The 12,078-nt window shown below is 34.1% G+C and overlaps 1 pseudogene; it reads left to right on the top strand.

Moving 5' to 3' along the window:
• Positions 1-3,177: 3,177 nt before the first annotated feature.
• LOC112001843 (LEAF RUST 10 DISEASE-RESISTANCE LOCUS RECEPTOR-LIKE PROTEIN KINASE-like 2.4) lies at positions 3,178-8,057 on the top strand (annotated as a pseudogene).
• Positions 8,058-12,078: the final 4,021 nt, after the last annotated feature.

Raw genomic sequence — 12,078 nt, forward strand, 5'->3', positions numbered from 1 at the left:
TTTTTTATTATTATTATTATTATTATCTATTAATATTTTTTTTAGATTAATTATATTTTTATTATTGACTTTTAATTTTACCCTCTCCCTGGACTAAAATCTTGACTCCACTACTAACTGGGACATAGACATGTCTTCTAGCTAGGCCATGGTCACTTGTGAAGTAGGAGACAGGGTAAACAGAACGTTTTGAAAATGGAACCCAATTTATGGTGAAATAGGGAACACTCTTGTCTCTATGGATATTTTAATTTTTCCTAAGATGCATACATGCATGCTTTTAAACAAAACAGAGAAAGGGTTTATCTTTCTTTTGGCGTATGGTTATATTTTCTAGTTCATGGACTCTCTGTGTTCTGTGTGAAGATAATATGGCCAAGCATCATCCACATCTCATCTATATTATTATTTAAGGGCTCTCCCTATTTGGATCTTCATTTTTTTTTTTTTTAAATACTCCTACACCCTTATGTTTAAGTAGAGACAAAACTAAAAGATAATCATGTAAAAATACAACTCTAACTCCCAGTAAAACATTGCCTACAAAATAGTTACTTTTCTATTGATTTTCAAATTGCTTTAATTTTTATAAATTAGATTCTCCAAAAAAATTATATGTAAAAAATAAAAACACATTTTTTTTTTTGGCTACTAAATAGGACCACTAAGCCTAATGTTTTCTTTTTTTCCTTCTCCTTTTTCCCCTTTATCAAGACTTAAACTTTCTCTCTTTTGATTGTGTGTGTTTAGTGTTAGCTGTTTATAACCTCAATCTACAATTACAAAGGTTAGGTCATTTTGACGTTGTACTCTGGTTATGTAATATATTATAAACCTGATTTTAAAACACTATTATTACTATTTTCGTGTATGTTCTAATAAGCAGGGTCGACCCTATATATTTTGAGGCCTAAGGCGAGAACTAAAATTGGGCATTTTTATACTTATGTATTAATTAGATTAAGGCGAAAATGCACTTTTGGTCCCTACATTTGGGCCTATTCTCGATTTGGTCCCCTAAATTGATTTAGCTCGTTCCATTTTCAAAACGTTCTGTTTACCCTGTCTCCTACTTCACAAGTGACCATGGCCTAGCTAGAAGACATGTCTATGTCCCAGTTAGTAGTGGAGTCAAGATTTTAGTCCAGGGAGAGGGTAAAATTAAAAGTCAATAATAAAAATATAATTAATCTAAAAAAAATATTAATAGATAATAATAATAATAATAATAAAAAACAATTAAAAAATTGTGAACAAATTTGGGTTTATAATAAAAACACACAGGGACATAGCCAGGAATAATTACTTAGGGGGCCGGGTTGTAATAGAGATATACTAAATATAATTCTTAAGTCTATTGAATACAAAATTATTAACTTTCATATATCATCATATTTTTGTACGATAATGAACATAAAAAACTGTCTAGTTCAATGTAGACATACAAAAAAGAACATTCACATCAAATCATGCCTGGTGACGATTTTTCATGAAATAAAATTCATCCATTATCATCCACAGTAAAATTCCCTGCAATTTCCTTCTCTATATAAACTATCATACTATCACATTCCGTGCAATTTGCTCATTATTTGGTACCTAATTTCAAAGTAAGGACCTTTTAGGATAAAAAAATTAAAAAAACAAATCACTCAAAAGTATAAACAAAGTAACAAACAACATAAACAAATTACACTAACTCTCGGGTCAGTGGGTCACAGCCCTCATCCCAATTGCCTTCCATATATTTTACTTACTTTACTAATTACTACCCAACTACACAATGCAAGCCCCACGGCCCCCACCCTACCCCCACTGAAGAGACGAACAAGAAACAACACAAAAGCCAAAATACATAGAGCAGCTAGTGGAGTCAGTGGGTAAAGACTCAAGAATATAGAATACAAAAACAATAAACACAAAAAGACAAAGTCAAATAAGCATAAATTGCTTTGCTGGCAAAGGGTATCTCATATTCACAATTTCACATACTCACATACACATATTTTATATTTAGTTCAGTAACTTCAGTTGTAGAGAAAAAAGAGAGAGAAGTCAGAAGTGAGATGAGAATGAGATACCTTGAGGAATTGAGATTGAGATGAGGGCTTGAGGTTGAGGTGATGAACAAAACAACTGAACAGGTCAGCGAGCTAGTGGAATTTGCGGTGACAAGGCAAGCAGGCGAGGATTGAGGAGATTGTTTCTAAGGAGAGGTGTGATAGTGTGACACCATGGAGGCGTGAATTGAGAACAGAAGGGAAAAAAAAAAGGCAACGTGACAATCAGATTGTTTTCTCCTTTTTCTAACGATGAGGATTGAATTTTAAGATGCCTTTGTCTTGTTTGATCAGGCATTTTAGATTTAGGATTGGGCTGGGCTGAAAGTGTGTTTAGTTTAAAGGAGAAAAATTTTGTTTTATTAGAGATTTGGGGCTGGCTGGTGGGGATGGATGTAGGCCAAGGTTTTTCTTTAATTTTAAGTTGTATTGGACTAGAACTAGAAAAATGGTTGAAATAGTTTGGGGGGGCCATGTCAATTTTTTACGTTCTCTAATGGAAATTTGAATATATATATATATATATATAGATATATTTATATCCTTTGAAATTTATTGTACACGAGATTTTTTTTTTTTTTTTGTAAAAATTTTTAACCTTATGGCGTCCGCTTTTGATGATATTCTTTATCATCAGACCAAGACACCAATCGATTTTTGGTGTAAATTGAGATTGAACCCTAGATTTCTTACTTAATTATCAGAAACTTAATCAATTAAGTTATTTGAAACCCACATTGTACACGAGAATTAGAGCCACGTAGTTCATGGAGTAGTTGACAGTTCAAACCAGCCGCAAAGATTTCCTTCACCAATTTTTTGAGCGTTTATTAGAGGTTTTGAAGGAGTCATCTTTATGTTGTGGGTCATTGGGGAAGATGAGTAGGAAACTCCCCAGTAGGCACAGACCATGCTTCACATGGCTACCCCACCTTGCTCTAAATTCAGTCTGGTTTTTCACGAGTCTTCCGTATCCAACTTCCAAGTCAACTGGCGTGTTAATCAGAGAAACTACATGCTATATAGTGAAGAAACTAAATATAAGTCATACAAATACGTTGTTTTAGTTTAGAATAATAGATTCTTGTTTTTTTCCCTGTGAATCGGGAATTTTGGAATGGCTTCTGTCTCTCTGTTTGTTTTTCTTGTTCTCTCGCACCTCGTGCTGCTTCACTCTGCTGAAGAAGAAGGAAAGCGAGAAAACCCATTTTGTCGGTACTTTCAATGTGGAAAATTAGGTAACATTAGCTTCCCATTCACCGATATCCCACCCCCATTCCCATTCCCATTTTGCGGTTTAATGCCCTTAAAGTGTGACAAACCACATCCGATGATCCACTTGCCACTGGGCGACAGGTGGATTGAAAGACGATATGAAGTTATAAACATCTCTTATACTAACACCACACCACACATCCGTGTCAAGGACCATTGGCTTGGGAAATGCTTGCATACCAATAAATGCAATTGCTTAGACCATTTTGCTTTACCCAACTCTTCATTGATCTCTTTTAAACTCACCACACCCATCGGACCCTAATCAAATGCGATCACACTCTTCATATTACTTCCTCAAAAAACTTTAAAAAAATGCCCTGCAGAGACTATAATAATATCTACTATAGTTCTTCAAACGAGGCTTCTCAGAGTTTTCCTTCTGGATGTTCAACTAATTCAGCTGCCAGTACAACGACTCTCTACATAAAGATGAACTGAATTTAACTGCTGAGTTCGACCTTGAATTGCATGTATCTGATCATTGTAGCAGTTGTCATGGTAAAGAAGGGAAAAAGGTATAGACATTGGAATAAAACAAAAATGTTTTGATGCGCACACACATGTCATTCATGAATATGGATATAAACTCCTTTATTTATTTTTTTATGCTGAAGTTGTTCCTATACATGTGTTGCTACTATTTCTGTTCCATGCCTTAATCCACTCTGCAGCAATAGCTTTAGTTGAAAACGATTATTGTCGGCACTTATTTTTGAAGATTTTAGAGTACCTTGGTCATTTTCACTTTAGTGGCATTTTGGTAATTTTGATAATTGGGTAATTGGGTGGGTTGGGGTTTACCCATAATAATTGGGTTGGGTTGGATTTGGGTTATAAAGAATTAGTTAAATGAGTTTTAAATTGGTAAATGAGTTTTATATACCCAACCTAATTATGCCCAGCCCAAACCCACCCAAACCCGCCCATTTGCCACCCCTAATTACACCACACAACAAATCCGTGTCAAGGGCTCTTCGCTTTCGGAAGACCGGGATACCAATAATTGCAATTACTTAGACAAGTTTGCTTTACCCAACTCTCCATTTATCACTTTTAAATGCAATCACGCTCCTGAATTTACTTCCCATAAAGATGAACCGAATTTAAGTGCTGAGTTCGTCCTTGAATGGCATGTATCTGATGATTGTAGCCGTTGTCATGGTAAAGGAGGTCTATGTAGACTTGATCTCCACGGCAAATTTTATTGTGACTCAGATCGAAAAGGTTTAGACATTGGAATAACACAAAAATGTTTTGATGCACACACACATTTACATTCATGAAAATGGATATAAACTTCTTTATTTATTTATTTTTTACGCTGAAGTTGTTCCTAACACGTGTTGCTACTATACGCTCTTGTTTGTGAATTGTGATATTTGTTTTTTGCTAGTGAATCGGGAATTTTGGGATGGCTTGTGTCTCTCTGTTTGTTTTGTTTCTTCTCTCACACCTCTTGCTGCTTCACTCATCTGAAGAAGAAGAGAGAACATACCCTAATTATTGTTCTCTCTTTCGGTGTGGAAAATCCGGGCCCATCGGCTTTCCATTCACCAATAACTCACCGCCATCGTGAGGTTTACTGCCAGTAAATTGTGACGGAAAATCTCCGTAGGTCCTACTGCCACTGGAGCAGGGGAGTGAAATACCATATGAAGTTATATACATCTATTATGATTACACCACAACAAACACACGTATCAGGGACCCTTCGCTTTGGGATTACTTGAATACTGGTAATTGAAAATACTTACTCAATTCTGCTCTTCCCAATTCTCCCTTAATCGCTTTTAACCTCATCATACCCAATCTTACCCTATTTCAATGTAATCGCACTCTTGATAGTGGCGTTCCAATTTTTAGAAAAAACTGCGGAGACTATAATCTTTACTAGAGTCATATAAACGAGGCTTACGAGAGTGTTCCTTCTGAATGTTCAATTTGGAATTTACAAACAAGAATGTATTAGTATAGTAATATATATATATATATATATTTCCTTCAAAAGTCCATATATATATATATATATATATATGTACATACACACACACGGAATTCAATTTGGCAAACCTTGAAGTCCATGTATCTGATGTTTGTAGCAGTTGTTATAGTAGAGGAGGTCCATGTGAGCTTGACAACAAGGGAAAATTTCATTGTACCATTACAGAGAAAGGTATAGAAATAGGAATAACACAAAAGTTTTTGGTCCTACACACATACATTGAAAATACTTACAGATTTCTTTGCATATAAGTTTCTTTACATTCTTATGTTATAGTAAATCCTATTACAAGTGCAGCTATTTCTATTCAATGCCATGATCCACTCCTCTACAGCAATAGTTTTAGCCAATTCATGTTTGTTTCAGAATTAGTTTATGAGAAATACAAATTACTTTGTTACTGGTAGGCTTCCTATTCCGAAATGGCTCACACCCAGAAGGTAGATTGTGCATCTTGCATAGTTATAAAAAGAGAACTTTTAAAATACCTCCAAATATAAAACTACAGAGCAGTGGAAGACAGTACAATTTTGAAATCATCTCTCAACCTGATATCATGTTACTATGAAACAATAAACCAGAGTTTTACAGTGAAGTTTATGTGATTGATGAATGTTCCAATTGTTATAGTAGGGAATTTTTCATTGTGCCAATTTGGAAAGAGGTATTGACACGGGAATTTTCAAATTAGCAAAAATTCTTATAAATTTCGTTTGTTTCTATGTATTAGTTATTCTTAATATATGTATATGACTTGCTGCTATTCTATTCTATGCCACAATCCACATACCACTCTTCTGCAGCACTAGATTTAGTAGATTCAGATTGGCTCCTTTTAGGAAAATAGAAATAGATTGAACTTTCTTGTTATAAAATCTATATTAGATAAATGTACACCGAAGTTCATTACTCTTTGTTAAATACTGTTGCGATTTCAAAGAATACCAGTTTTTTCTGTGTCAATATGTTGCATTAATTGCTATTTTTTTTTTTAATTATTCAATCAATGGTAAGTTCTTTGCAAATTCTGATACAGGGAGTAAGAGGTTGAAAGTGACGGCAATAGGTAACATACTTCTCTAATCAAATCTTTTTGTTGATACTAATATTTACATGTTTGCTTGGACAGCCTATCCTATAGAACTGAAGTGATTCCATATGGAAGTGATCTAGTGTTTATTCAACACTTAAACCGTGACCCCTTTTAACCCCTTCTCACGGTGTGTTTAATTATCAAATCTTTTGGAGTATTATTCATGCAATGATTTAAGGTTTCGTTATCAGTTTTGGTAATGGTTCCATTTGCTTCATTTTTTATAATTCAATACCATGTACTTGTTTGTATGAAATCCATCGGTACAATAGCTAATTTTTCATGGTTCATGATTTTCCTCCAAGGCTCCCTATCTCCTGTCCATCAAAACATATATCCTTTAATCTGCTTATAATACTGGATGCCAAGTCATCCTCACCATGTCCTTCATTGTTACTCGTGTCACCACTGGAAAGTGCAATTAAGCTTCAATACATTATCAACATGTAGTTTGAATTATTGTCGTGTCACCATATTACTTCATAACCTCTATTCTTTTATTACAGCCACTTTTTTTGCTGGAACTGGAGTTTTGATGGTTATAATCTACTGCACCTGGAGAAAGCTCTCGTCAATTAAAAGCATTAATTTTTGGAAGAAGGAAAATGTAACTCATCAGAGAGTTGAGGCGTTTCTAAGGAATCATGGACCTCTTGCTATTAGAAGATACAATTATTCAGATATAAAGACAATGACCAAGTCCTTTAATGATAAATTAGGCCAAGGGGGCTATGGTAGTGTTTATAAGGGGAAGTTACAAGACGGCAGTTTTGTGGCTGTGAAGGTTTTAAATAATTTGAAAGGTAATGGAGAGGAATTCATTAACGAGGTTGCAAGCATTAGTTAGACCTCCCATGTTAACATTGTCACTCTCAAGGGCTTTTGCTTTGAGGGATCTAAAAGAGCTCTTATCTATGAGCTTATGCCTAATGGATCCCTTGAGAAGTTCATATGTAAAGGAAATTCTTCACGTTCTAATCATCAATTAGGGTGGGAAACATTATACAAGATTGCTATTGGCATTGCACAAGGCTTGGAGTACTTGCATAGAGGTTGCAACACATGAATTTTGCATTTTGACATAAAGCCTCACAACATTCTTTTGGATGAGGACTTTTGCCCAAAAATTTCTGATTTTGGCCTTGCAAAGATATGCCCTAGAGAAAAGAGTACTATATCAATGGTTGGTGCAAGAGGGACTACTAGATATATTGCTCCCGAAGTATTTTGTAGAAATTTTGGAGAGATCTCTCATAAGTCAGATGTCTATAGCTGTGGAATGATGGTTTTAGAAATAGTAGGAGGCCGAAAGAATATTGATGCAAGTGTTGATTTTACTATTGAGATATATTTTCCACATTGGATTTATAAGCGTCTTGAACTAAATGAAAAATTAGGTCTGCTAGGCCTTTTAAATGAAGGAGATGAAAACACTGCGAGGAAGATGATAGTTGTGAGTTTATGGTGCATACAAACTGACCCATCAAATCGACCATCAATGAGTAGGGTGGTGGAAATGTTGGAAGAAAATTCTGACTCTTTACAAATCCCCCCCAAACCTTATTTGTCTTCTCCCCCAGGATCACCGTTAGGTTCTTCCACTGTAATGGTGTCATTGCAGTAGGACCCTAGGTACTAAAATACACCCCTTCTTTCAAAGGAGTATAGGAGGCAATGAGCTTTGTGAACAGTATTTATTTATAGCTTGGCAATGAATATCTTTTCTTTGTTGATTAAAATATATGATGAAACCTAACTTTATGGCCTCATAATGAATTAGTAATGCCAAAAGTCCAGTAGTATTTGAGAATTGCGATTTGTGTCTATTTGGGAATAACTTATTTAGCTTTTTGTTGATTTTTTTTTTTTAAATGTGTTAAAGTATACTTGTATTTTGAAAATGTAAGAAAAAGTGAGGTTTTAAAAAACACATAAAAACTAAAAGGCAAAATGTTAGCTTATAAGCTAGTCCCAACGCACAAAATTACCCATACTAAAACCCTTTTTTTTTTTTTTTTTACAAGATAAAATTTTTACTCTAGCCTAATCTTAGTGTATATGTGTGTGAAACTTCCTTCTGGGAACTTGAACTCTGGCCCTTGCCCCCCACACCCTACAAACACTTATACTTGTAGAGTGACCATCGCACCAAGGGTGTGCAGTGGTACTCATACTAAAACTTGAGTATATTATAATTCAAAACTAAAATGAAAGTGCTACATATTGGGAAAAAATATTTTAGTAACCATTATTTTGAACCTTATCATAAAATATTTAATCAATATTGCTTATAGTTTAAATTCTTCCATTGAATTAATTGGAAATACCATTAACCTTGTGTTTGGATGAAATTTTGTTAAATACACAAATGAGGGGATTTACATCCTCAATATTTAAAATCCTATCATTTATAAATTTTCTTACTTCTTTACTATAATATATGTAGAAAATTTAAAACGATGGGAATTATAATTTTCAAGTTTGGACATGATCAGAATTTGTTGAATCCTTCAGTAGAGTATATTGGTTGGATCAATTAAAAAAAAAAAAAATCTATTAACTAAGTAGTTTCCATATTTTGAAAAAGAGTATTTCAGCGACAAGTGCATTATTTTGTTTTTCAATAGATATCCAAATTTAATATTTAGGACAAGGGGTAGTGGATGCAATGTCAACGTAAATACAACATAACTGAATATATATATATATATATATATATGAAATACAAATTTTGTTTTCAGTTGAGACCTTGCAGTAACAATATTGCTCCAAAATGCATGAACCTTGTTTTCTGTCAGAAGCATTCAATTCCTCTATTGGACCATCACAAGTTATGGCTTTTGTACAGTTACTTCCGAAATCTAGAGCCGCTTTACTGGTTCAAGATCATTCTCATTGTCACTATTAAAATCTGATTCAAGATCATGCCTCTAAATAACCAGTATCCTTTAAAAACTGGTGTGCTGAATAGACAAATCAAACATCTAGCTATGTACATATCCATATTCTTGCTTGTTCTTTATTTATTTATTTATTAGAGAGATGAAACATGACCAATAACATTTAACCCAATTCTATACTCTTAATTAGACACAAGCACTTATTCAACTTTATACATATATAAGCAGTAATTTTTTTTGGTAGACGTGCATGTTTGCTAGGTTGGGGTTGTGGAGTGAACATAGTAAGCATTGCTACAAGAGTTTTTTTTTTTTTTTTTTTGAGAAATCCAACCTCACTGTGATTTTTATTGAACTTAAGACGGAAAATCAAAAACTACAAAATGAGAAACTTTTAGTGGAACATCCTTTATCCAGACAAGTAAAGGAAAGGAAAGCCTAGTTCTCTGTGCTAAAGCATGAGCAATGACGTTGCCCTGCCTCCTGACATGAGAGAAGATGTGGGTTACAAATGAACCCGAAATAGACATTATGTCTTTTACAATATGACCTACACTAGAAATGGCAGAGTTTCCTTCTTGTAGAGCTCTTATAGTGACCTCTGAATCGCCTTCAAAATACTCTGCCAGAAGCCCAACTCTGCTGTGAACAACATGGCCCGACGTTCTGCCAAAAATTCCAAGGTCTCTACTGACGCTGGTTGGTGGATTTTTCTGCCATAGCAGCCATAACCCTGCCATCTTGATTCCGAACCACAATCCCAATCCCAATGCCTGCCTCATTCAGTTCCTTAAACATAGCCCCATCAAAGTTTACCTTGACTACATTAGGACCCGGAGGAGACCATCTGACCCGAGGATTTGCTCTACTCCACTGTTGATTCTGCAGATTTTGAACCCGAGTTTTCTGCTGAAACTCAACCAGCATATTACCTGCTGCTTCCAGTATTTTATCGGGTGGCAAACTAGGCTCATTGCATCGTATCTTGTTTCGTCTACACCAAACTAACCAAGCGACCATAGCGAAGAGCTCAAGTTGGCGAGGTTCCTGATCAATCAAAGTTATCAGTTCAGCAACTGATTGAACCTGAGGATGGTCTTTTCGAACCCAGCCGAGGAATGGTTCCCAAATGGCATGCAGCTCCACGGAGTCCCATAAAGCATGGACTGTGTCTTCCTGATGACTTAAGTAGAAACTACATGTCAAGTCATTCAGCACCTTTCTTTTCTGCAGATTTTTCCTTGTAGGTAAAGCCTCAGAACACGCTCGCCACAGAAAAACTTTTACTTTATTCGGGGCTTCAATCCTCCACAACCAATTCCAGAATTTTTTTGAGGGGTTTCCATCAGAGCTTGAGGCTCTATTTCTTCTATCCAACTCCAACAACAACTGATACCCTGTCTTAACTGAGTACTTACCATCTCTACTTCTCGGCAAACCAAGCAATCCTCCTGTCCAGCCTCAATAGTAGACTTAATTTTCCTAGGAAATACTTCTTTTCTATTAGAGAATCCCAGGAAAGACTTCGGTCCATCTGCAGCACTGCTACAGGGAGACCAACAAAGCTGCCGACTTCCTTGCTAAGCTAGGCCATAGACAGTCTGATCCTTCTGTTTACTATGTAACCCCTCCTTTTAGTATTATGGAGGCTTTATCTGATGATGCTAATGCTGTTTTGTATAACCGAACCACTCGGGCTGCAACTGATACTTATTAATATAATTATACTCTCTGTTTACCCAAAAAAAAAAAAAAAAAAGAATCCTAAGAAAGACTATGTCCAGAAAGTGCATCAACACTTATCATTGATTCACATTCAATATTAGTCCACACAAAAGTGCTCTAGCAATTATGGTAATCCTACTGTGTCTGTGTCAATGTTTTCCAGTTTGTATAAAAGACAGATGCATTAAATTATTTTCTTCTTAATTATTACTTTTATACCATACATATTTTTCATTAATCAAAGTGGTTGAGGTATATTTTCCTAAAAGTGGATAAGTTTACATATATAATCAATGCAACACTTTTTTCTCTCATTATTATTAATTTTCTTATAAATAGATCAATAAGCATTTTTTAATAAAAAAGCCTTCTTTATTTTTTTTTTTAAAAAAAAACTTTTTATTATTATTATTTTGCATTAGGAGAATTACATATATAAATACCATGTTTTTTAAAGACGAACAAGCAATTGTGGATTTTATGGATATGAGTTAGAGATTCTTACTGTGTTTTTCATTTTTGAAAAATAATATATGTTTTAAATATTTTTCTAATATTGACTTGTATATATATGTTTAAACATATAAAGTGACATTTACTATTATTTAAATTTAATTAATTTTTTATAAGTTTCATAATATTTAAAACTATTAGTATACTCCTAACTGTATAAGGTTTAAATTATTTGACAAAAACTCTTGTTCTAAAACGTTTAAACTTTAATAATGAATGTTAATTGTCATCAATATGATTTAAAAGATAGTTCATAGCGTACAACACTGACTAAATGTTATATAAAATCCAATTAACTTGATGTAAATATCTTATTATATATGATAAAGTAAAATATGTTAAATTATGTGACCAACATACTTTATGTATAATCTGTTTGTGTGTGTTCATATATATATATATATATATGAATTTAAATTATTTTAATATATTTAGTTTAGCTCTCCTATTATTATGAGTAATGTTACAGTCACAAATTATTTTACAAAATGTTGATGTAGCCAATTT

Source organism: Quercus suber, unplaced genomic scaffold, assembly GCF_002906115.3.
Source record: "Quercus suber isolate HL8 unplaced genomic scaffold, Cork oak 2.0 scaffold_11, whole genome shotgun sequence".
Lineage (NCBI taxonomy): Eukaryota > Viridiplantae > Streptophyta > Magnoliopsida > Fagales > Fagaceae > Quercus > Quercus suber.